A 25,000-nucleotide genomic window follows, 5' to 3' on the forward strand; every position below is an offset into this window, starting at 1 on the left:
TCTGAGTGTGAGTGTGTGTGTAAAAAGGACATGTAGTCAGAAGACCTACAGAGTTTCTGCAAGTGTATGAGTGTGAGTTTGTGTGTGTGTAAAAAGGACACGGAGTCAGGAGACCTCCAGAGATTGTGCAAGGGTGTGTGTGTGTGTGTGTGTAAAAAGGAAATGAAGTCCGAAGCCCTACAGAAATTCCTAAAAGTTTGTTTGTGCGTGAGTGTTTAAAAAGGACACAAAATCAGAAGCCCTCCAGAGATTCTGCAAGTGTCTGTGGGTGTAAAAAGGACACAAAGTGAGAATACCTCCAGAGATTCTGCAAGGGTGTGTGCATGTGTGCATGTGTGTGTGTGAATGTGTAAAATGGAAACGAAGTCAGAAGACTTCCAGAGATTCTGCCAGGGTGTATTTGTGTGTGTAAAAAGGACAGGAACTCAGAATCCCTCTAGAGATTCTTCACGTGTGTGTGTGTGTGTGTATTAAAAGGACACAAAGTCAGAAGACCTGCAGATATTCTGCAAGAGTGTGAGTGTTTGCAAAAAGGACACGGAATCGGAAGCCATCCAGAGATTCTGCAAGTGTATGAGTGCATGTGTGTGTGTGTGTTTAAAAAGGACATGAAATCAGACGCCTTCCAGAGATTCTGCAATGGTTTTCTGTGTGTGTGTGTGTGTGTGTGTGTGTGTCTGTGTGTGTGTGTAAAAATACATGAAATCAGGTGCCCTGCAGAGATTCTGCAAGGGTGCGTGTATGCGTGAGTGTGTGCATGTGTGTGTGTGGAAAAAGGACAGGAAACAAGAAGCCTTTTACAGATTCTGCAAGAGTGTGTGTGTTTGTGCTTGTAAAAAGGACATTAATTCAGAAACCCTGGAGATTCTGCAACCATGTGTGTGTATATGTGTATGTGTGTGTGTGTGTGTGTGTAAAAAGGACACGAAGACAGAAGACCTCTAGGGATTCTGCCATGTTGTGTGTGTGTTTTTTAAAAAGGACACGAAGTCAGGAGCTCTCCAGAGATTCAGCATGGGTCTGAGTGTGTGTGTGTGTGTGTGTAAAAAGGACATGTAATCAGAAGCCCTACAGAGTTTCTGCAAGTGAATGAGTGTGAGTTTGTGTGTGTGTGTGTGTGTAAAAAGGACACGAAGTCAGACGACCTCCAGAGATTGTGCAAGGGTGTGTGTGTGTGGGTGTGAGTGTGTGAAAAGGAAAGGAAATCAGAAGCCCTACAGATATTCTTCAAAGTTTGTGTGTGTGTGAGTGTCTAAAAAGGACACAAAATCAGAAGCCCTCCAGAGATTCTGCAAGTGTCTGTGTGTGTAAAATGGATACAAAGTGAGAATACCTCCAGAGATTCTGCAAGGGTGTGTGCATGTCTGTGTGTGAGTGTGTAAAATGGAAACGAAGTCAGAAGGCCTCCAGAGATTCTGCCAGGGTGTATTTGTGTGTGTAAAAACGACAGGAACTCAGAATCCCTCCAGAGATTCTTCAAGTTTGAGTGTGTGTGTGTGTGTGTGTACAAAAAGGACACAAAGTCAGAAGACCTGCAGATATTCTGCAAGAGTGTGAGTGTTTGTGTGTGCGTCTAAAAAGGACACGGAATCAGAAGCCCTCCAGAGATTCTGCAAGTGTATGAGTGCGTGTGTGTGTGTGTTTAAAAAGGACATGAAATCAGACGCCCTGCAGAGATTCTGCAAGGGTGCGTGTATGAGTGTGTGTGTGCATGTGTGCGTGTGGAAAAAGGACAGGAAACCAGAAGCCTTTTACAGATTCTGCAAGAGTGTGTGTGTTTGTGCTTGTAAAAAGGACATTAATTCAGAAACACTCCAGAGATTCTGCAACCGTGTATGTGTGTGTATGTGTGTGTGTAAAAAGGACACGTAGAAAGAAGACCTGTAGGGATTCTGCCATGGTGTGTGTGTGTTTTTTTAAAAAGGACACGAAGTCAGGAGCTTTCTAGAGATTCTGCAAGGGTCTGGGTGTGTGTGTGTGTGTGTGTGTGTGTGTGTGTGTGTGTGTAAAAAGGACATTTAGTCAGAAGCCCTACAGAGTTTCTGCAAGTGAATGAGTGTGAGTTTGTGTGTGTGTGTGTGTAAAAAGGACACGGAGTCAGAACATCTCCAAATTGTGCAAGGGTTTGTGTGTGTGTGTGTGAGTTTGTAAAAAGGACATGAAGTCAGAAGGCCTGTAGTGATTCTGCCATGGTGTGTGTGTATTTTTGCAAAAAGGGCACGAAGTCAGAAGCTCTCTAGAGATTTTGCAAGGGTCTGAGTGTGAGTGTGTGTGTAAAAATGACATGTAGTCAGAAGCCCTACAGAATTTCTTCAAGTGTATGAGTGTGAGTTTGTGTGTGTGTAAAAAGGACCCGGAGTCAGAAAACCTCCAGAGATTGTTCAAGGGTGTGTGTGTGTGTGTGTGTGAGTGTGTAAAAAGGAGAGGAAGTCCGAAGCCCTACAGATATTCCTCAAAGTTTGTGTGTGCGTGAGTGTCTAAAAAGGACACAAAATCAGAAACCCTCCAGAGATTCTGCAAGTGTCTGTGTGTGTAAAAAGGACACAAAATGAGAATACCTCCAGAGATTCTGCAAGGGTGTGTGCATGTATGCATGTGTGTGTGTGTGTGTGTGTGTGTGAATGTGTAAATTTGAAACGAAGTCAGAAGGCCTCCAGAGATTCTGCCAGGGTGCATTTGTGTGTGTAAAAAGGACAGGAACTCAGAATCCCTCTAGAGATTCTTCACGTGTGAGTGTGTCTGTGTATAAAAAGGACACAAAGTCAGAAGACCTGCAGATATTCTGCAAGAGTGTGAGTGTTTGCAAAAAGGACACGGAATCTGAAGCCCTCCAGAGATTCTGCAAGTGTATGATTGCATGTGTGTGTGTGTGTGTGTAAAAAGGACATGAAATCGGACGCCTTCCAGAGATTCTGCAATGGTTTTCTGTGTGTGTGTGTCTGTGTGTGTGTGTAAAAAGACATGAAATCAAGCGCCCTGCAGAGATTCTGCAAGGGTGCGTGTATGTGTGTGTGTGTGCATGTGTGCGTGTGGAAAAAGGACAGGAAACCAGAAGCCTTTTACAGATTCGGCAAGAGTGTGTGTGTTTGTGCTTGTAAAAAGGACATTAATTCAGAAACCCTCCAGAGATTCTGCAACCGTGTGTGTGTATATGTGTATGTGTGTGTATGTGTGTGTGTAAAAAGGACATGAAGACAGAAGACCTGTAGGGATTCTGCCATGGTGTGTGTGTGTGTGTTTTTTAAAAAGGACACGAAGTCAGGAGCTCGCTAGAGATTCTGCAAGGGTCTGGGTGTGTGTGTGTGTGTGTGTAAAAAGGACATTTAGTCAGAAGCCCTACAGAGTATCTGCAAGTGAATGAGTGTGAGTTTGTGTGTGTGTCTGTGTGTGTGTGTAAAAAGGACACGGAGTCAGAAGATCTCCAGAGATTGTTCAAGGGAGTGTGTGTGTGTGAGTGTGTAAAAAGGACATGAAGTCAGAAGGCCTGTAGTGATTCTGCCATTGTGTGTGTGTGTTTTTGTAAAAAGGACACGAAGTCAGAAGCTCTCTAGAGATTTTGCAAGGGTCTGAGTGTGAGTGTGTGTGTAAAAAGGACATGTAGTCAGAAGACCTACAGAGTTTCTGCAAGTGTATGAGTGTGAGTTTGTGTGTGTGTAAAAAGGACACGGAGTCAGGAGACCTCCAGAGATTGTGCAAGGGTGTGTGTGTGTGTGTAAAAAGGAAAGGAAGTCCGAAGCCCTACAGAAATTCCTCAAAGTTTGTGTGTGCGTGAGTGTTTAAAAAGGACACAAAATCAGAAGCCCTCCAGAGATTCTGCAAGTGTCTGTGGGTGTAAAAAGGACACAAAGTGAGAATACCTCCAGAGATTCTGCAAGGGTGTGTGCATGTGTGCATGTGTGTGTGTGAATGTGTAAAATGGAAACGAAGTCAGAAGACTTCCAGAGATTCTGCCAGGGTGTATTTGTGTGTGTAAAAAGGACAGGAACTCAGAATCCCTCTAGAGATTCTTCACGTGTGTGTGTGTGTGTGTATTAAAAGGACACAAAGTCAGAAGACCTGCAGATATTCTGCAAGAGTGTGAGTGTTTGCAAAAAGGACACGGAATCAGAAGCCCTCCAGAGATTCTGCAAGTGTATGAGTGCATGTGTGTGTGTGTGTGTTTAAAAAGGACATGAAATCAGACGCCTTCCAGAGATTCTGCAATGGTTTTCTGTGTGTGTGTGTGTGTGTGTGTGTCTGTGTGTGTGTGTAAAAATACATGAAATCAGGTGCCCTGCAGAGATTCTGCAAGGGTGCGTGTATGCGTGAGTGTGTGCATGTGTGCGTGTGGAAAAAGGACAGGAAACAAGAAGCCTTTTACAGATTCTGCAAGAGTGTGTGTGTTTGTGCTTGTAAAAAGGACATTAATTCAGAAACCCTGGAGATTCTGCAACCATGTGTGTGTATATGTGTATGTGTGTGTGTGTGTGTGTGTGTAAAAAGGACACGAAGACAGAAGACCTCTACGGATTCTGCCATGTTGTGTGTGTGTTTTTTAAAAAGGACACGAAGTCAGGAGCTCTCCAGAGATTCAGCATGGGTCTGAGTGTGTGTGTGTGTGTGTGTAAAAAGGACATGTAGTCAGAAGCCCTACAGAGTTTCTGCAAGTGAATGAGTGTGAGTTTGTGTGTGTGTGTGTGTGTAAAAAGGACACGAAGTCAGACGACCTCCAGAGATTGTGCAAGGGTGTGTGTGTGTGGGTGTGAGTGTGTGAAAAGGAAAGGAAATCAGAAGCCCTACAGATATTCTTCAAAGTTTGTGTGTGTGTGAGTGTCTAAAAAGGACACAAAATCAGAAGCCCTCCAGAGATTCTGCAAGTGTCTGTGTGTGTAAAATGGATACAAAGTGAGAATACCTCCAGAGATTCTGCAAGGGTGTGTGCATGTCTGTGTGTGAGTGTGTAAAATGGAAACGAAGTCAGAAGGCCTCCAGAGATTCTGCCAGGGTGTATTTGTGTGTGTAAAAACGACAGGAACTCAGAATCCCTCCAGAGATTCTTCAAGTTTGAGTGTGTGTGTGTGTGTGTACAAAAAGGACACAAAGTCAGAAGACCTGCAGATATTCTGCAAGAGTGTGAGTGTTTGTGTGTGCGTCTAAAAAGGACACGGAATCAGAAGCCCTCCAGAGATTCTGCAAGTGTATGAGTGCGTGTGTGTGTGTGTTTAAAAAGGACATGAAATCAGACGCCCTGCAGAGATTCTGCAAGGGTGCGTGTATGAGTGTGTGTGTGCATGTGTGCGTGTGGAAAAAGGACAGGAAACCAGAAGCCTTTTACAGATTCTGCAAGAGTGTGTGTGTTTGTGCTTGTAAAAAGGACATTAATTCAGAAACACTCCAGAGATTCTGCAACCGTGTCTATGTATATGTGTATGTGTGTGTATGTGTGTGTGTAAAAAGGACACGTAGAAAGAAGACCTGTAGGGATTCTGCCATGGTGTGTGTGTGTTTTTTTAAAAAGGACACGAAGTCAGGAGCTTTCTAGAGATTCTGCAAGGGTCTGGGTGTGTGTGTGTGTGTGTGTGTGTGTGTGTGTAAAAAGAACATTTAGTCAGAAGCCCTACAGAGTTTCTGCAAGTGAATGAGTGTGAGTTTGTGTGCGTGTGTGTGTAAAAAGGACACGGAGTCAGAACATCTCCAAATTGTGCAAGGGTTTGTGTGTGTGTGTGTGAGTTTGTAAAAAGGACATGAAGTCAGAAGGCCTGTAGTGATTCTGCCATGGTGTGTGTGTATTTTTGCAAAAAGGGCACGAAGTCAGAAGCTCTCTAGAGATTATTCAAGGGTCTGAGTGTGAGTGTGTGTGTAAAAATGACATGTAGTCAGAAGCCCTACAGAATTTCTTCAAGTGTATGAGTGTGAGTTTGTGTGTGTGTAAAAAGGACCCGGAGTCAGAAAACCTCCAGAGATTGTTCAAGGGGGTGTGTGTGTGTGTGTGAGTGTGTAAAAAGGAGAGGAAGTCCGAAGCCCTACAGATATTTCTCAAAGTTTGTGTGTGCGTGAGTGTCTAAAAAGGACACAAAATCAGAAACCCTCCAGAGATTCTGCAAGTGTCTGTGTGTGTAAAAAGGACACAAAATGAGAATACCTCCAGAGATTCTGCAAGGGTGTGTGCATGTATGCATGTGTGTGTGTGTGTGTGTGTGTGAATGTGTAAATTTGAAACGAAGTCAGAACGCCTCCAGAGATTCTGCCAGGGTGCATTTGTGTGTGTAAAAAGGACAGGAACTCAGAATCCCTCTTGAGATTCTTCACGTGTGAGTGTGTCTGTGTATAAAAAGGACACAAAGTCAGAAGACCTGCAGATATTCTGCAAGAGTGTGAGTGTTTGCAAAAAGGACACGGAATCTGAAGCCCTCCAGAGATTCTGCAAGTGTATGAGTGCATGTGTGTGTGTGTGTGTAAAAAGGACATGAAATCGGACGCCTTCCAGAGATTCTGCAATGGTTTTCTGTGTGTGTGTGTCTGTGTGTGTGTGTAAAAAGACATGAAATCAAGCGCCCTGCAGAGATTCTGCAAGGGTGCGTGTATGTGTGTGTGTGTGCATGTGTGCGTGTGGAAAAAGGACAGGAAACCAGAAGCCTTTTACAGATTCGGCAAGAGTGTGTGTGTTTGTGCTTGTAAAAAGGACATTAATTCAGAAACCCTCCAGAGATTCTGCAACCGTGTGTGTGTATATGTGTATGTGTGTGTATGTGTGTGTGTAAAAAGGACATGAAGGCAGAAGACCTGTAGGGATTCTGCCATGGTGTGTGTGTGTGTTTTTTAAAAAGGACACGAAGTCAGGAGCTCGCTAGAGATTCTGCAAGGGTCTGGGTGTGTGTGTGTGTGTGTGTGTAAAAAGGACATTTAGTCAGAAGCCCTACAGAGTATCTGCAAGTGAATGAGTGTGAGTTTGTGTGTGTGTCTGTGTGTGTGTGTAAAAAGGACACGGAGTCAGAAGATCTCCAGAGATTGTTCAAGGGAGTGTGTGTGTGTGAGTGTGTAAAAAGGACATGAAGTAAGAAGGCCTGTAGTGATTCTGCCATTGTGTGTGTGTGTTTTTGTAAAAAGAACACGAAGTCAGAAGCTCTCTAGAGATTTTGCAAGGGTCTGAGTGTGAGTGTGTGTGTAAAACGGACATGTAGTCAGAAGACCTACAGAGTTTCTGCAAGTGTATGAGTGTGAGTTTGTGTGTGTGTAAAAAGGACACGGAGTCAGGAGACCTCCAGAGATTGTGCAAGGGTGTGTGTGTGTGTGTGTAAAAAGGAAAGGAAGTCCGAAGCCCTACAGATATTCCTCAAAGTTTGTGTGTGCGTGAGTGTTTAAAAAGGACACAAAATCAGAAGCCCTCCAGAGATTCTGCAAGTGTCTGTGGGTGTAAAAAGGACACAAAGTGAGAATACCTCCAGAGATTCTGCAAGGGTGTGTGCATGTGTGCATGTGTGTGTGTGAATGTGTAAAATGGAAACGAAGTCAGAAGACTTCCAGAGATTCTGCCAGGGTGTATTTGTGTGTGTAAAAAGGACAGGAACTCAGAATCCCTCTAGAGATTCTTCACGTGTGTGTGTGTGTGTGTGTGTGTATTAAAAGGACACAAAGTCAGAAGACCTGCAGATATTCTGCAAGAGTGTGAGTGTTTGCAAAAAGGACACGGAATCGGAAGCCATCCAGAGATTCTGCAAGTGTATGAGTGCATGTGTGTGTGTGTGTTTAAAAAGGACATGAAATCAGACGCCTTTCAGAGATTCTGCAATGGTTTTCTGTGTGTGTGTGTGTGTGTGTGTGTGTGTGTGTCTGTGTGTGTGTAAAAATACATGAAATCAGGTGCCCTGCAGAGATTCTGCAAGGGTGCGTGTATGTGTGTGTGTGTGCATGTGTGCGTGTGGAAAAAGGACAGGAAACAAGAAGCCTTTTACAGATTCTGCAAGAGTGTGTGTGTGTGTGTGTGTGTTTGTGCTTGTAAAAAGGACATTAATTCAGAAACCCTGGAGATTCTGCAACCATTTGTGTGTATATGTGTATGTGTGTGTGTGTGTGTGTGTAAAAAGGACACGAAGACAGAAGACCTCTACGGATTCTGCCATGTTGTGTGTGTGTTTTTTAAAAAGGACACGAAGTCAGGAGCTCTCCAGAGATTCAGCATGGGTCTGAGTGTGTGTGTGTGTGTGTGTAAAAAGGACATGTAGTCAGAAGCCCTACAGAGTTTCTGCAAGTGAATGAGTGTGAGTTTGTGTGTGTGTGTGTGTAAAAAGGACGCGAAGTCAGACGACCTCCAGAGATTGTGCAAGGGTGTGTGTGTGTGGGTGTGAGTGTGTGAAAAGGAAAGGAAATCAGAAGCCCTACAGATATTCTTCAAAATTTGTGTGTGTGTGAGTGTCTAAAAAGGACACAAAATCAGAAGCCCTCCATAGATTCTGCAAGTGTCTGTGTGTGTAAAATGGATACAAAGTGAGAATACCTCCAGAGATTCTGCAAGGGTGTGTGCATGTCTGTGTGTGAGTGTGTAAAATGGAAACGAAGTCAGAAGGCCTCCAGAGATTCTGCCAGGGTGTATTTGTGTGTGTAAAAACGACAGGAACTCAGAATCCCTCCAGAGATTCTTCAAGTTTGAGTGTGTGTGTGTGTGTGTGTGTGTGTACAAAAAGGACACAAAGTCAGAAGACCTGCAGATATTCTGCAAGAGTGTGAGTGTTTGTGTGTGCGTCTAAAAAGGACACGGAATCAGAAGCCCTCCAGAGATTCTGCAAGTGTATGAGTGCGTGTGTGTGTGTGTTTAAAAAGGACATGAAATCAGACGCCCTGCAGAGATTCTGCAAGGGTGCGTGTATGAGTGTGTGTGTGCATGTGTGCGTGTGGAAAAAGGACAGGAAACCAGAAGCCTTTTACAGATTCTGCAAGAGTGTGTGTGTTTGTGCTTGTAAAAAGGACATTAATTCAGAAACACTCCAGAGATTCTGCAACCGTGTCTGTGTATATGTGTATGTGTGTGTGTAAAAAGGACACGTAGAAAGAAGACCTGTAGGGATTCTGCCATGGTGTGTGTGTGTTTTTTTAAAAAGGACACGAAGTCAGGAGCTTTCTAGATATTCTGCAAGGGTCTGGGTGTGTGTGTGTGTGTGTGTGTGTGTGTGTGTGTGTAAAAAGGACATTTAGTCAGAAGCCCTACAGAGTTTCTGCAAGTGAATGAGTGTGAGTTTGTGTGTGTGTGTGTGTAAAAAGGACACGGAGTCAGAACATCTCCAAATTGTGCAAGGGTGTGTGTGTGTGTGAGTTTGTAAAAAGGACATGAAGTCAGAAGGCCTGTAGTGATACTGCCATGGTGTGTGTGTATTTTTGCAAAAAGGGCACGAAGTCAGAAGCTCTCTAGAGATTTTGCAAGGGTCTGAGTGTGAGTGTGTGTGTAAAAATGACATGTAGTCAGAAGCCCTACAGAATTTCTTCAAGTGTATGAGTGTGAGTTTGTGTGTGTGTAAAAAGGACACGGAGTCAGAAAACCTCCAGAGATTGTTCAAGGGTGTGTGTGTGTGTGTGTGTGTGAGTGTGTAAAAAGGAGAGGAAGTCCGAAGCCCTACAGATATTCCTCAAAGTTTGTGTGTGCGTGAGTGTCTAAAAAGGACACAAAATCAGAAACCCTCCAGAGATTCTGCAAGTGTCTGTGTGTGTAAAAAGGACACAAAATGAGAATACCTCCAGAGATTCTGCAAGGGTGTGTGCATGTATGCATGTGTGTGTGTGTGTGTGTGTGTGAATGTGTAAATTTGAAACGAAGTCAGAAGGCCTCCAGAGATTCTGCCAGGGTGCATTTGTGTGTGTAAAAAGGACAGGAACTCAGAATCCCTCTAGAGATTCTTCACGTGTGAGTGTGTCTGTGTATAAAAAGGACACAAAGTCAGAAGACCTGCAGATATTCTGCAAGAGTGTGAGTGTTTGCAAAAAGGACACGGAATCTGAAGCCCTCCAGAGATTCTGCAAGTGTATGAGTGCATGTGTGTGTGTGTGTGTGTAAAAAGGACACGAAGTCAGACGACCTCCAGAGATTGTGCAAGGGTGTGTGTGTGTGTGTGTGTGAGTGTGTGAAAAGGAAAGTAAATCAGAAGCCCTACAGATATTCTTCAAAGTTTGTGTGTTTGTGAGTATCTAAAAATTACACAAAATCAGAAGCCCTCCAGAGATTCTGCAAGTGTCTGTGTGTGTAAAAAGGATACAAAGTGAGAATACCTCCAGAGATTCTGCAAGGGTGTGTGCGTGTGTCCATTTGAGTGTGTGAGTGTGTAAAATGGAAACGAAGTCAGAAGGCCTCCAGAGATTCTGCCAGGGTGTATTTGTGTGTGTAAAAACGACAGGAACTCAGAATCCCTCCAGAGATTCTTCAAGTTTGAGTGTGTGTGTGTGTGTGTGTACAAAAAGGACACAAATTCAGAAGACCTGCAGATATTCTGCAAGAGTGTGAGTGTTTGTGTGTGCGTCTAAAAAGGACACGGAATCAGAAGCCCTCCAGAGATTCTGCAAGTGTATGAGTGCGTGTGTGTGTGTGTTTAAAAAGGACATGAAATCAGACGCCCTGCAGAGATTCTGCAAGGGTGCGTGTATGAGTGTGTGTGTGCATGTGTGCGTGTGGAAAAAGGACAGGAAACCAGAAGCCTTTTACAGATTCTGCAAGAGTGTGTGTGTTTGTGCTTGTAAAAAGGACATTAATTCAGAAACACTCCAGAGATTCTGCAACCGTGTCTGTGTATATGTGTATGTGTGTGTATGTGTGTGTGTAAAAAGGACACGTAGAAAGAAGACCTGTAGGGATTCTGCCATGGTGTGTGTGTGTTTTTTTAAAAAGGACACGAAGTCAGGAGCTTTCTAGAGATTCTGCAAAGGTCTGGGTGTGTGTGTGTGTGTGTGTGTGTGTGTGTAAAAAGGACATTTAGTCAGAAGCCCTACAGAGTTTCTGCAAGTGAATGAGTGTGAGTTTGTGTGTGTGTGTGTAAAAAGGACACGGAGTCAGAACATCTCCAAATTGTGCAAGGGTGTGTGTGTGTGTGAGTTTGTATAAAGGACATGAAATCAGAAGGCCTGTAGTGATACTGCCATGGTGTGTGTGTATTTTTGCAAAAAGGGCACGAAGTCAGAAGCTCTCTAGAGATTTTGCAAGGGTCTGAGTGTGAGTGTGTGTGTAAAAATGACATGTAGTCAGAAGCCCTACAGAATTTCTTCAAGTGTATGAGTGTGAGTTTGTGTGTGTTTAAAAAGGACACGGAGTCAGAAAACCTCCAGAGATTGTTCAAGGGTGTGTGTGTGTGTGTGTGAGTGTGTAAAAAGGAGAGGAAGTCCGAAGCCCTACAGATATTCCTCAAAGTTTGTGTGTGCGTGAGTGTCTAAAAAGGACACAAAATCAGAAACCCTCCAGAGATTTTGCAAGTGTCTGTGTGTGTAAAAAGGACACAAAATGAGAATACCTCCAGAGATTCTGCAAGGGTGTGTGCATGTATGCATGTGTGTGTGTGTGTGTGTGTGTGTGAATGTGTAAATTTGAAACGAAGTCAGAAGGCCTCCAGAGATTCTGCCAGGGTGCATTTGTGTGTGTAAAAAGGACAGGAACTCAGAATCCCTCTAGAGATTCTTCACGTGTGAGTGTGTCTGTGTATAAAAAGGACACAAAGTCAGAAGACCTGCAGATATTCTGCAAGAGTGTGAGTGTTTGCAAAAAGGACACGGAATCTGAAGCCCTCCAGAGATTCTGCAAGTGTATGAGTGCATGTGTGTGTGTGTGTGTAAAAAGGACACGAAGTCAGACGACCTCCAGAGATTGTGCAAGGGTGTGTGTGTGTGTGTGTGAGTGTGTGAAAAGGAAAGTAAATCAGAAGCCCTACAGATATTCTTCAAAGTTTGTGTGTGTGTGAGTATCTAAAAATTACACAAAATCAGAAGCCCTCCAGAGATTCTGCAAGTGTCTGTGTGTGTAAAAAGGATACAAAGTGAGAATACCTCCAGAGATTCTGCAAGGGTGTGTGCGTGTGTGCATGTGAGTGTGTGAGTGTGTAAAATGGAAACGAAGTCAGAAGGCCTCCAGAGATTCTTCAAGTTTGAATGTGTGTGTGTGTGTGTACAAAAAGGACACAAAGTCAGAAGACCTGCAGATATTCTGCAAGAGTGTGAGTGTTTGTGTGTGCGTCTAAAAAGGACACGGAATCAGAAGCCCTCCAGAGATTCTGCAAGTGTATGAGTGCGTGTGTGTGTGTGTTTAAAAAGGACATGAAATCAGACGCCCTGCAGAGATTCTGCAAGGGTGCGTGTATGAGTGTGTGTGTGCATGTGTGCGTGTGGAAAAAGGACAGGAAACCAGAAGCCTTTTACAGATTCTGCAAGAGTGTGTGTGTTTGTGCTTGTAAAAAGGACATTAATTCAGAAACACTCCAGAGATTCTGCAACTGTGTCTGTGTATATGTGTATGTGTGTGTATGTGTGTGTGTAAAAAGGACACGTAGAAAGAAGACCTGTAGGGATTCTGCCATGGTGTGTGTGTGTTTTTTTAAAAAGGACACGAAGTCTGGAGCTTTCTAGATATTCTGCAAGGGTCTGGGTGTGTGTGTGTGTGTGTGTGTGTGTGTGTGTGTGTGTGTGTAAAAAGGACATTTAGTCAGAAGCCCTACAGAGTTTCTGCAAGTGAATGAGTGTGAGTTTGTGTGTGTTTGTGTGTAAAAAGGACACGGAGTCAGAACATCTCCAAATTGTGCAAGGGTGTGTGTGTGTGTGAGTTTGTAAAAAGGACATGAAGTCAGAAGGCCTGTAGTGATACTGCCATGGTGTGTGTGTATTTTTGCAAAAAGGGCACGAAGTCAGAAGCTCTCTAGAGATTTTGCAAGGGTCTGAGTGTGAGTGTGTGTGTAAAAATGACATGTAGTCAGAAGCCCTACAGAATTTCTTCAAGTGTATGAGTGTGAGTTTGTGTGTGTGTAAAAAGGACCCGGAGTCAGAAAACCTCCAGAGATTGTTCAAGGGTGTGTGTGTGTGTGTGTGAGTGTGTAAAAAGGAGAGGAAGTCCGAAGCCCTACAGATATTCCTCAAAGTTTGTGTGTGCGTGAGTGTCTAAAAAGGACACAAAATCAGAAACCCTCCAGAGATTCTGCAAGTGTCTGTGTGTGTAAAAAGGACACAAAATGAGAATACCTCCAGAGATTCTGCAAGGGTGTGTGCATGTATGCATGTGTGTGTGTGTGTGTGTGTGTGTGTGAATGTGTAAATTTGAAACGAAGTCAGAAGGCCTCCAGAGATTCTGCCAGGGTGTATTTGTGTGTGTAAAAAGGACAGGAACTCAGAATCCCTCTAGAGATTCTTCACGTGTGAGTGTGTCTGTGTATAAAAAGGACACAAAGTCAGAAGACCTGCAGATATTCTGCAAGAGTGTGAGTGTTTGCAAAAAGGACACGGAATCTGAAGCCCTCCAGAGATTCTGCAAGTGTATGAGTGCATGTGTGTGTGTGTGTGTGTAAAAAGGACACGAAGTCAGACGACCTCCAGAGATTGTGCAAGGGTGTGTGTGTGTGTGTGAGTGTGTGAAAAGGAAAGTAAATCAGAAGCCCTACAGATATTCTTCAAAGTTTGTGTGTGTGTGTGTATCTAAAAATTACACAAAATCAGAAGCCCTCCAGAGATTCTGCAAGTGTCTGTGTGTGTAAAAAGGATACAAAGTGAGAATACCTCCAGAGATTCTGCAAGGGTGTGTGCGTGTGTGCATGTGTGTGTGTGAGTGTGTAAAATGGAAACGAAGTCAGAAGGCCTCCAGAGATTCTGCCAGGGTGTATTTGTGTGTGTAAAAACGACAGGAACTCAGAATCCCTCCAGAGATTCTTCAAGATTGAGTGTGTGTGTGTGTGTGTGTGTGTGTATAAAAAGGACACAAAATCAGAAGCCCTCCAGAGATTCTGCAAGTGTCTGTGTGTGTAAAACGGACAAAAAGTGAGAATACCTCCTGAGATTCTGCAAGGGTGTGTGCATGTGTGCATGTGTGTTTGTGTGTGAGTGTGTAAAATGGAAACGAATCAGAAGGCCTCCAGAGATTCTGCCAGGGTGTATTTGTGTGTGTAAAAAGGACAGGAACTCATAATCCCTCCAGAGATTCTTCAAGTGTGAGTGTGTGTCTGTGTGTATAAAAAGGACACAAAGTCAGAAGACCTGCAGATATTCTGCAAGAGTGTGAGTGTTTGTGTGTGTGTGTAAAAAGGACACGGAATCAGAAGCCCTCCAGAGATTCTGTAAGTGTATGAGTGTGTGTGTGTGTGTTTAAAAAAGACATAAATCAGACTCCCTTCAGAGATTCTGCAAGGGTGCGTGTATGTGTGTGTGTGTGTGTGTGTGTGTGTTTGCTTGTCAAAAGACATTAATTCAGAAACCATCCAGAGATTCTGCAACGGTGTTTCTGTATGTGTGTTTGTGTGTGTGTGTGTGTGTGTGTGTGTAAAAAGGACACGAAGTCAGAAGCTCTCTAGAGATTCTACCATGGTGTGTGTGTGTGTTTGTATAAAAAGTACATGAATTTCGAAGCCCACTAGGGACTCTGCAAGAGTCCCTATGTGTGAGTGTGTGTGTGTGTAAAAAGGCCATGAAGTCAGAAGCCCTCCAGAAATTCTGCAAGGGTATGAGTGTGAATGTGTGTGTGTGTGTGTGTGTATGAAAAGGACACGGTGTCAGAAGCCCTCAAGAGATTCTGGAAGTTTGTGTGTGAGTGTGAGTGAAAAGGACAAGAAGTCAGAAGGCCTCCGGGGATTCTGCACGACTGTGAGTGTTTTTGTGTGTGTGACTAAAAAGGACACGAAGTCAGAAGCCCTCTAGAGTTTCTGCAGGGGTATGAGAGTGAGTGTGTGTTTGTGTGTGTGTAAAAAGTAAACGAAGTCAGTTGCCCTCCAGAGATACTGCAATGGTTTTCTGTGTGTGTGTGTAAAAAGGACACGACATAAGAAGCCTTTCAGAGATTGTACAAGGGCATGAGTGTGGGTTTGCGTGTGTGAGTGTGTAAAACGGACAAAGTCAGAAGCCCTCCAGAGATTCTGGAATGGTTTTCTGTGTGTGTATGTGTGTTTAAAAAAGACATGATGTCAGAAGACCTCTAGGGATTCTGCCATGGTGTGTGTGTGTGTTTTTGTAAAAAGGACACGAAGTGAGAAGCTCTCTAGAGATTCTGCAAGGGTCTGAGTGTGAGTGTGTGTGTAAAAAGGACATGTATTCAGAAGCCCTACAGAGTTTCTGCAAGTGAATGAGTGTGAGTTTGTGTGTGTGTAAAAAGGACACGGAGTCAGAAGACCTCCAGAGATTGTGCAAGGGTGTGTGTGTGTGTGTAAAAAGTAAAGGAAGTCCGAAGCCCTACAGATATTTTTCAAAGTTTGTGTGTGTGTGAGTGTCTAAAAAGGACACAAAATCAGAAGCCCTCCAGAGATTCTGCAAGTGTCTGTGTGTGTAAAAAGGACACAAAGTGAGAATACCTCCAGAGATTCTGCAAGGGTGTGTGCATGTGTGCAGGTGTGTTTGTGAGTGTGTAAAATGGAAACGAAGTCAGAAGCCCTCCAGAGATTCTGTAGGTGTATGAGTGTGTGTGTGTGTGTGTGTGTGTGTTTAAAAAGGACATGAATCAGACGCCCTTCAGAGATTCTGCAAGGGTGTGTGCATGTGTGCATGTGTGTTTGTGTGTGAGTGTGTAAAATGGAAACGAATCAGAAGGCCTCCAGAGATTCTGCCAGGGTGTATTTGTGTGTGTAAAAAGGACAGGAACTCAGAATCCCTCCAGTGATTCTTCAAGTGTCAGTGTGTGTCTGTGTGTATAAAAAGGACACAAAGTCAGAAGACCTGCAGATATTCTGCAAGAGTGTGAGTGTTTGTGTGTGTGTGTAAAAAGGACACGGAATCAGAAGCCCTCCAGAGATTCTGTAAGTGTATGAGTGTGTGTGTGTGTGTTTAAAAAGGACATGAATCAGACGCCCTTCAGAGATTCTGCAAGGGTGCGTGTATGTGTGTGTGTGTTTGCTTGTAAATAGACATTAATTCAGAAACCATCCAGAGATTCTGCAACGGTGTTTCTGTATGTGTGTGTGTGTGTGTGTGTGTGTGTAAAAAGGACACGAAGTCAGAAGCTCTCTAGAGATTCTACCATGGTGTGTGTGTGTGTTTGTATAAAAAGTACATGAATTTCGAAGCCCACTAGGGACTCTGCAAGAGTCCCTATGTGTGAGTGTGTGTGTGTGTAAAAAGGCCATGAAGTCAGAAGCCCTCCAGAAATTCTGCAAGGGTATGAGTGTGAGTGTGTGTGTGTGTGTATGAAAAGGACACGGTGTCAGAAGCCCTCAAGAGATTCTGGAAGGTTGTGTGTGAGTGTGAGTGAAAAGGAGAAGAAGTCAGAAGGCCTCCGGGGATTCTGCACGGGTGTGAGTGTTTTTGTGTGTGTGACTAAAAAGGACACGAAGTCAGAAGCCCTCTAGAGTTTCTGCAGTGGTATGAGAGTGAGTGTGTGTTTGTGTGTGTGTAAAAAGTAAACGAAGTCAGTTGCCCTCCAGAGATACTGCAATGGTTTTCTGTGTGTGTGTGTAAAAAGGACACGACATAAGAAGCCTTTCAGAGATTGTACAAGGGCATGAGTGTGGGTTTGCGTGTGTGAGTGTGTAAAACGGACAAAGTCAGAAGCCCTCCAGAGATTCTGGAATGGTTTTCTGTGTGTGTATGTGTGTTTAAAAAAGACATGATGTCAGAAGACCTCTAGGGATTCTGCCATGGTGTGTGTGTGTTTTTGTAAAAAGGACACTAAGTCAGAAGCTCTCTAGAGATTCTGCAAGGGTCTGAGTGTGAGTGTGTGTGTAAAAAGGACATGTATTCAGAAGCCCTACAGAGTTTCTGCAAGTGAATGAGTGTGAGTTTGTGTGTGTGTAAAAAGGACACGGAGTCAGAAGACCTCCAGAGATTGTGCAAGGGTGTGTGTGTGTGTGTGTAAAAAGTAAAGGAAGTCCGAAGCCCTACAGATATTTTTCAAAGTTTGTGTGTGTGTGAGTGTTTAAAAAGGACACAAAATCAGAAGCCCTCCAGAGATTCTGCAAGTGTCTGTGTGTGTAAAAAGGACACAAAGTGAGAATACCTCCAGAGATTCTGCAAGGGTGTGTGCATGTGTGCATGTGTGTTTGTGAGTGTGTAAAATGGAAACGAAGTCAGAAGGCCTCCAGAGACGCTGCCAGGGTGTATTTGTGTGTGTAAAAACGACAGGAACTCAGAATCCCTCCAGAGATTCTTCAAGTGTGAGTGTGTCTGTGTGTATAAAAAGGACACAAAGTCAGAAGACCTGCAGATATTCTGCAAGAGTGTGAGTGTTTGTGTGTGTGTGTAAAAAGGACACGGAATCAGAAGCCCTCCAGAGATTCTGTAAGTGTATGAGTGTGTGTGTGTGTGTTTAAAAAAGACATAAATCAGACTCCCTTCAGAGATTCTGCAAGGGTGCGTGTATGTGTGTGTGTGTGTGTGTGTGTGTGTAAAAAGGACACGAAGTCAGAAGCTCTCTAGAGATTCTACCATGGTGTGTGTGTGTGTTTGTATAAAAAGTACATGAATTTCGAAGCCCACTAGGGACTCTGCAAGAGTCCCTATGTGTGAGTGTGTGTGTGTGTAAAAAGGCCATGAAGTCAGAAGCCCTCCAGAAATTCTGCAAGGGTATGAGTGTGAATGTGTGTGTGTGTGTGTGTGTATGAAAAGGACACGGTGTCAGAAGCCCTCAAGAGATTCTGGAAGTTTGTGTGTGAGTGTGAGTGAAAAGGACAAGAAGTCAGAAGGCCTCCGGGGATTCTGCACGACTGTGAGTGTTTTTGTGTGTGTGACTAAAAAGGACACGAAGTCAGAAGCCCTCTAGAGTTTCTGCAGGGGTATGAGAGTGAGTGTGTGTTTGTGTGTGTGTAAAAAGTAAACGAAGTCAGTTGCCCTCCAGAGATACTGCAATGGTTTTCTGTGTGTGTGTGTAAAAAGGACACGACATAAGAAGCCTTTCAGAGATTGTACAAGGGCATGAGTGTGGGTTTGCGTGTGTGAGTGTGTAAAACGGACAAAGTCAGAAGCCCTCCAGAGATTCTGGAATGGTTTTCTGTGTGTGTATGTGTGTTTAAAAAAGACATGATGTCAGAAGACCTCTAGGGATTCTGCCATGGTGTGTGTGTGTGTTTTTGTAAAAAGGACACGAAGTCAGAAGCTCTCTAGAGATTCTGCAAGGGTCTGAGTGTGAGTGTGTGTGTAAAAAGGACATGTATTCAGAAGCCCTACAGAGTTTCTGCAAGTGAATGAGTGTGAGTTTGTGTGTGTGTAAAAAGGACACGGAGTCAGAAGACCTCCAGAGATTGTGCAAGGGTGTGTGTGTGTGTGTAAAAAGTAAAGGAAGTCCGAAGCCCTACAGATATTTTTCAAAGTTTGTGTGTGTGTGAGTGTCTAAAAAGGACACAAAATCAGAAGCCCTCCAGAGATTCTGCAAGTGTCTGTGTGTGTAAAAAGGACACAAAGTGAGAATACCTCCGGAGATTCTGCAAGGGTCTGTGCATGTGTATGTGTGTGTGTGTGTGTGTGAATGTGTAAAATTGAAATGAAATCAGAAGGCCTCCAGAGATTCTGCCAGGGTGCATATTTGTGTGTGTAAAAAGGACAGGAACTCAGAATCCCTCTAGAGATTCTTCACGTGTGAGTGTGTGTGTGTATAAAAAGGACACAAAGTCAGAAGACCTGCAGATATTCTGCAAGAGTGTGAGTGTTTGTAAAAAGGACAGTGAATCAGAAGCCCTCCAGAGATGTTGCAAGTGTATGAGTGCATGTGTGTGTGTGTGTTTAAAAAGGACATGAAATCAGACGCCTTCCAGAGATTCTGCAATGGCTTTCTGTGTGTGTGTGTGTGTGTCTGTGTGTGTGTGTAAAAAGACATAAAATCAGGTGCCCTGCAGAGATTCTGCAAGGGTGCGTGTATGTGTGTGTGTGTGTGTGCATGTGTGCGTGTGGAAAAAGGACAGGAAACCAGATGCCTTTTACAGATTCTGCAAGAGTGTGTGTGTGTTTGTGCTTGTAAAAAGACATTAATCAAGAAACCCTCCAGAGATTCTGCAACCGTGTGTGTATATGTGTGTGTGTGTGTGTGTGTGTAAAAAGGACATGAAATCAGACGCCTTCCAGAGATTCTGCAATGGTTTTCTGTGTGTGTGTGTCTGTGTGTGTGTGTAAAAAGACATGAAATCAGGCGCCCTGCAGAGATCCTGCAAGGGTGCGTGTATGTGTGTGTGTGTGCATGTGTGCGTGTGGAAAAAGGACAGGAAACCAGAAGCCTTTTACAGATTCTGCAAGAGTGTGTGTGTTTGTGCTTGTAAAAAGGACATTAATTCAGAAACCCTCCAGAGATTCTGCAACCGTGTGTGTGTATATGTGTGTATGTGTGTGTGTAAAAAGGACATGAAGACAGAAGACCTGTAGGGATTCTGCCATGGTGTGTGTGTGTGTGTTTTTTAAAAAGGACACGAAGTCAGGAGCTCGCTAGAGATTCTGCAAGGGTCTGGGTGTGTGTGTGTGTGTGTAAAAAGGACATTTAGTCAGAAGCCCTACAGAGTATCTGCAAGTGAATGAGTGTGAGTTTGTGTGTGTGTCTGTGTGTGTGTGTGTTAAAAGGACACGGAGTCAGAAGATCTCCAGAGATTGTTCAAGGGAGTGTGTGTGTGTGAGTGTGTATAAAGGACATGAAGTCAGAAGGCCTGTAGTGATTTTGCCATTGTGTGTGTGTTTTTGTAAAAAGGACACGAAGTCAGAAGCTCTCTAGAGATTTTGCAAGGGTCTGAGTGTGAGTGTGTGTGTAAAAAGGACATGTAGTCAGAAGACCTACAGAGTTTCTGCAAGTGTATGAGTGTGAGTTTGTGTGTGTGTAAAAAGGACACGGAGTCAGGAGACCTCCAGAGATTGTGCAAGGGTGTGTGTGTGTGTGTGTGTAAAAAGGAAGGGAAGTCCGAAGCCCTACAAATATTCCTCAAAGTTTGTGTGTGCGTGAGTGTTTAAAAAGGACACAAAATCAGAAGCCCTCCAGAGATTCTGCAAGTGTCTGTGGGTGTAAAAAGGACACAAAGTGAGAATACCTCCAGATATTCTGCAAGGGTGTGTGCATGTGTGCATGTGTGTGTGTGAATGTGTAAAATGGAAACGAAGTCAGAAGACTTCCAGAGATTCTGCCAGGGTGTATTTGTGTGTGTAAAAAGGACAGGAACTCAGAATCCCTCTAGAGATTCTTCACGTGTGTGTGTGTGTGTATTAAAAGGACACAAAGTCAGAAGACCTGCAGATATTCTGCAAGAGTGTGAGTGTTTGCAAAAAGGACACGGAATCGGAAGCCATCCAGAGATTCTGCAAGTGTATGAGTGCATGTGTGTGTGTGTGTGTTTAAAAAGGACATGAAATCAGACGCCTTCCAGAGATTCTGCAATGGTTTTCTGTGTGTGTCTGTGTGTGTGTCTGTGTGTGTGTGTAAAAATACATGAAATCAGGTGCCCTGCAGAGATTCTGCAAGGGTGCGTGTATGTGTGTGTGTGTGCATGTGTGCGTGTGGAAAAAGGACAGGAAACAAGAAGCCTTTTACAGATTCTGCAAGAGTGTGTGTGTGTGTGTGTTTGTGCTTGTAAAAAGGACATTAATTCAGAAACCCTGGAGATTCTGCAACCATGTGTGTGTATATGTGTATGTGTGTGTGTGTGTGTGTGTGTGTAAAAAGGACACGAAGACAGAAGACCTCTAGGGATTCTGCCATGTTGTGTGTGTGTTTTTTAAAAAGGACACGAAGTCAGGAGCTCTCCAGAGATTCAGCATGGGTCTGAGTGTGTGTGTGTGTGTAAAAAGGACATGTAGTCAGAAGCCCTACAGAGTTTCTGCAAGTGAATGAGTGTGAGTTTGTGTGTGTGTGTGTGTGTAAAAAGGACACAAAGTCAGACGACCTCCAGAGATTGTGCAAGGGTGTGTGTGTGTGGGTGTGAGTGTGTGAAAAGGAAAGGAAATCAGAAGCCCTACAGATATTCTTCAAAGTTTGTGTGTGTGTGAGTGTCTAAAAAGGACACAAAATCAGAAGCCCTCCAGAGATTCTGCAAGTGTCTGTATGTGTAAAATGGATACAAAGTGAGAATACCTCCAGAGATTCTGCAAGGGTGTGTGCATGTCTGTGTGTGAGTGTGTAAAATGGAAACGAAGTCAGAAGGCCTCCAGAGATTCTGCCAGGGTGTATTTGTGTGTGTAAAAACGACAGGAACTCAGAATCCCTCCAGAGATTCTTCAAGTTTGAGTGTGTGTGTGTGTGTGTGTACAAAAAGGACACAAAGTCAGAAGACCTGCAGATATTCTGCAAGAGTGTGAGTGTTTGTGTGTGCGTCTAAAAAGGACACGGAATCAGAAGCCCTCCAGAGATTCTGCAAGTGTATGAGTGCGTGTGTGTGTGTGTTTAAAAAGGACATGAAATCAGACGCCCTGCAGAGATTCTGCAAGGGTGCGTGTATGAGTGTGTGTGTGCATGTGTGCGTGTGGAAAAAGGACAGGAAACCAGAAGCCTTTTACAGATTCTGCAAGAGTGTGTGTGTTTGTGCTTGTAAAAAGGACATTAATTCAGAAACACTCCAGAGACTCTGCAACCGTGTCTGTGTATATGTGTATGTGTGTGTATGTTTCTGTGTAAAAAGGACACGTAGAAAGAAGACCTGTAGGGATTCTGCCATGGTGTGTGTGTGTTTTTTTAAAAAGGACACGAAGTCAGGAGCTTTCTAGAGATTCTGCAAGGGTGTGGGTGTGTGTGTGTGTGTGTGTGTAAAAAGGACATTTAGTCAGAAGCCCTACAGAGTTTCTGCAAGTGAATGAGTGTGAGTTTGTGTGTGTGTGTGTGTGTGTAAAAAGGACACGGAGTCAGAACATCTCCAGAGATTGTGCAAGGGTGTGTGTATGTGTGAGTTTGTAAAAAGGACATGAAGTCAGAAGGCCTGTAGTGATTCTGCCATGGTGTGTGTGTATTTTTGCAAAAAGGGCACGAAGTCAGAAGCTCTCTAGAGATTTTGCAAGGGTCTGAGTGTGAGTGTGTGTGTAAAAATGACATGTAGACAGAAGCCCTACAGAATTTCTTCAAGTGTATGAGTGTGAGTTTGTGTGTGTGTAAAAAGGACACGGAGTCAGAAAACCTCCAGAGATTGTTCAAGGGTGTGTGTGTGTGTGAGTGTGTAAAAAGGAGAGGAAGTTCGAAGCCCTACAGATATTCCTCAAAGTTTGTGTGTGCGTGAGTGTCTAAAAAGGACACAAAATCAGAAACCCTCCAGAGATTCTGCAAGTGTATGTGTGTGTAAAAAGGACACAAAGTGAGAATACCTCCAGAGATTCTGCAAGGGTGTGTGCATGTATGCATGTGTGTGTGTGTGTGTGTGAATGTGTAAATTTGAAACGAAGTCAGAAGGCCTCCAGAGATTCTGCCAGGGTGTATTTGTGTGTGTAAAAAGGACAGGAACACAGAATCCCTCTAGAGATTCTTCACGTGTCTGTGTATAAAAAGGACACAAAGTCAGAAGACCTGCAGATATTCTGCAAGAGTGTGAATGTTTGCAAAAAGGACACCGAATCTGAAGCCCTCCAGAGATTCTGCAAGTGTATGAGTGCATGTGTGTGTGTGTGTGTGTGTAAAAAGGACACGAAGTCAGACGACCTCCAGAGATTGTGCAAGGGTGTGTGTGTGTGTGTGAGTGTGTGAAAAGGAAAGTAAATCAGAAGCCCTACAGATATTCTTCAAAGTTTGTGTGTGTGTGAGTATCTAAAAATTACACAAAATCAGAAGCCCTCCAGAGATTCTGCAAGTGTCTGTGTGTGTAAAAAGGATACAAAGTGAGAATACCTCCAGAGATTCTGCAAGGGTGTGTGCGTGTGTGCATGTGTGTGTGTGAGTGTGTAAAATGGAAACGAAGTCAGAAGGCCTCCAGAGATTCTGCCAGGGTGTATTTGTGTGTGTAAAAACGACAGGAACTCAGAATCCCTCCAGAGATTCTTCAAGATTGAGTGTGTGTGTGTGTGTGTGTGTATAAAAAGTACACAAAATCAGAAGCCCCCCAGAGATTCTGCAAGTGTCTGTGTGTGTAAAACGGACACAAAGTGAGAATACCTCCAGAGATTCTGCAAGGGTGTGTGCATGTGTGCATGTGTTTTTTGTGTGTGAGTGTGTAAAATGGAAACGAATCAGAAGGCCTCCAGAGATTCTGCCAGGGTGTACTTGTGTGTGTAAAAAGGAGAGGAACTCAGAATCCCTCCAGAGATTCTTCAAGTGTGAGTGTGTGTCTGTGTGTATAAAAAGGACACAAAGTCAGAAGACCTGCAGATATTCTGCAAGAGTGTGAGTGTTTGTGTGTGTGTGTAAAAAGGACACGGAATCAGAAGCCCTCCAGAGATTCTGTAAGTGTATGAGTGTGTGTGTGTGTGTTTAAAAAGGACATGAATCAGACGCCCTTCAGAGATTCTGCAAGGGTGCGTGTATGTGTGTGTGTGTGTGTGTGTGTGTGTGTGTTTGCTTGTAAAAAGACATTAATTCAGAAACCATCCAGAGATTCTGCAACGGTGTTTCTGTATGTGTGTGTGTGTGTGTAAAAAGGACACGAAGTCAGAAGCTCTCTAGAGATTCTACCATGGTGTGTGTGTGTGTTTGTATAAAAAGTACATGAATTTCGAAGCCCACTAGGGACTCTGCAAGAGTCCCTATGTGTGAGTGTGTGTGTGTGTGTAAAAAGGCCATGAAGTCAGAAGCCCTCCAGAAATTCTGCAAGGGTATGAGTGTGAGTGTGTGTGTGTGTGTGTGTGTGTGTGTGTATGAGAAGGACACGGTGTCAGAAGCCCTCAAGAGATTCTGGAAGGTTGTGTGTGAGTGTGAGTGCAAAGGACAAGAAATCAGAAGGCCTCCGGGGATTCTGCACGGGTGTGAGTGTTTTTGTGTGTGTGACTAAAAAGGACACGAAGTCAGAAGCCCTCTAGAGTTTCTGCAGGGGTATGAGAGTGAGTGTGTGTTTGTGTGTGTGTAAAAAGTAAACGAAGTCAGTTGCCCTCCAGAGATACTGCAATGGTTTTCTGTGTGTGTGTGTAAAAAGGACACGACATAAGAAGCCTTTCAGAGATTGTACAAGGGCATGAGTGTGGGTTTGCGTGTGTGAGTGTGTAAAACTGACAAAGTCAGAAGCACTCCAGAGATTCTGGAATGGTTTTCTGTGTGTGTATGTGTGTTTAAAAAAGACATGATGTCAGAAGACCTCTAGGGATTCTGCCATGGTGTGTGTGTGTTTTTGTAAAAAGGACACGAAGTCAGAAGCTCTCTAGAGATTCTGCAAGGGTCTGAGTGTGAGTGTGTGTGTAAAAAGGACATGTATTCAGAAGCCCTACAGAGTTTCTGCAAGTGAATGAGTGTGAGTTTGTGTGTGTGTAAAAAGGACACGGAGTCAGAAGACCTCCAGAGATTGTGCAAGGGTGTGTGTGTGTGTGTAAAAAGTAAAGGAAATCCGAATACCTACAGATATTTTTCAAAGTTTGTGTGTGTGTGAGTGTCTAAAAAGGACACAAAATCAGAAGCCCTCCAGAGATTCTGCAAGTGTCTGTGTGTGTAAAAAGGACACAAAGTGAGAATACCTCCAGAGATACTGCAAGGGTGTGTGCATGTGTGTGTGTGAGTGTGTAAAATGGAAACGAAGTCAGAAGGCCTCCAGAGATTCTGCCAGGGTGTATTTGTGTGTGTAAAAACGACAGGAACTCAGAATCCCTCCACAGATTCTTTAAATTTGAGTGTGTGTGTGTGTACAAAAAGGACACAAAGTCAGAAGACCTGAAGATATTCTGCAAGAGTGTGAGTGTTTGTGTGTGCGTCTAAAAAGGACACGGAATCAGAAGCCCTCCAGGGATTCTGCAAGTGTATGAGTGCGTGTTTGTGTGTGTGTTTAAAAAGGACATGAAATCAGACGCCCTTCAGAGA

This window comes from Tenrec ecaudatus, chromosome 14 (genome assembly GCF_050624435.1).
Source record: "Tenrec ecaudatus isolate mTenEca1 chromosome 14, mTenEca1.hap1, whole genome shotgun sequence".
Classification (NCBI taxonomy): Eukaryota; Metazoa; Chordata; class Mammalia; order Afrosoricida; family Tenrecidae; genus Tenrec; species Tenrec ecaudatus.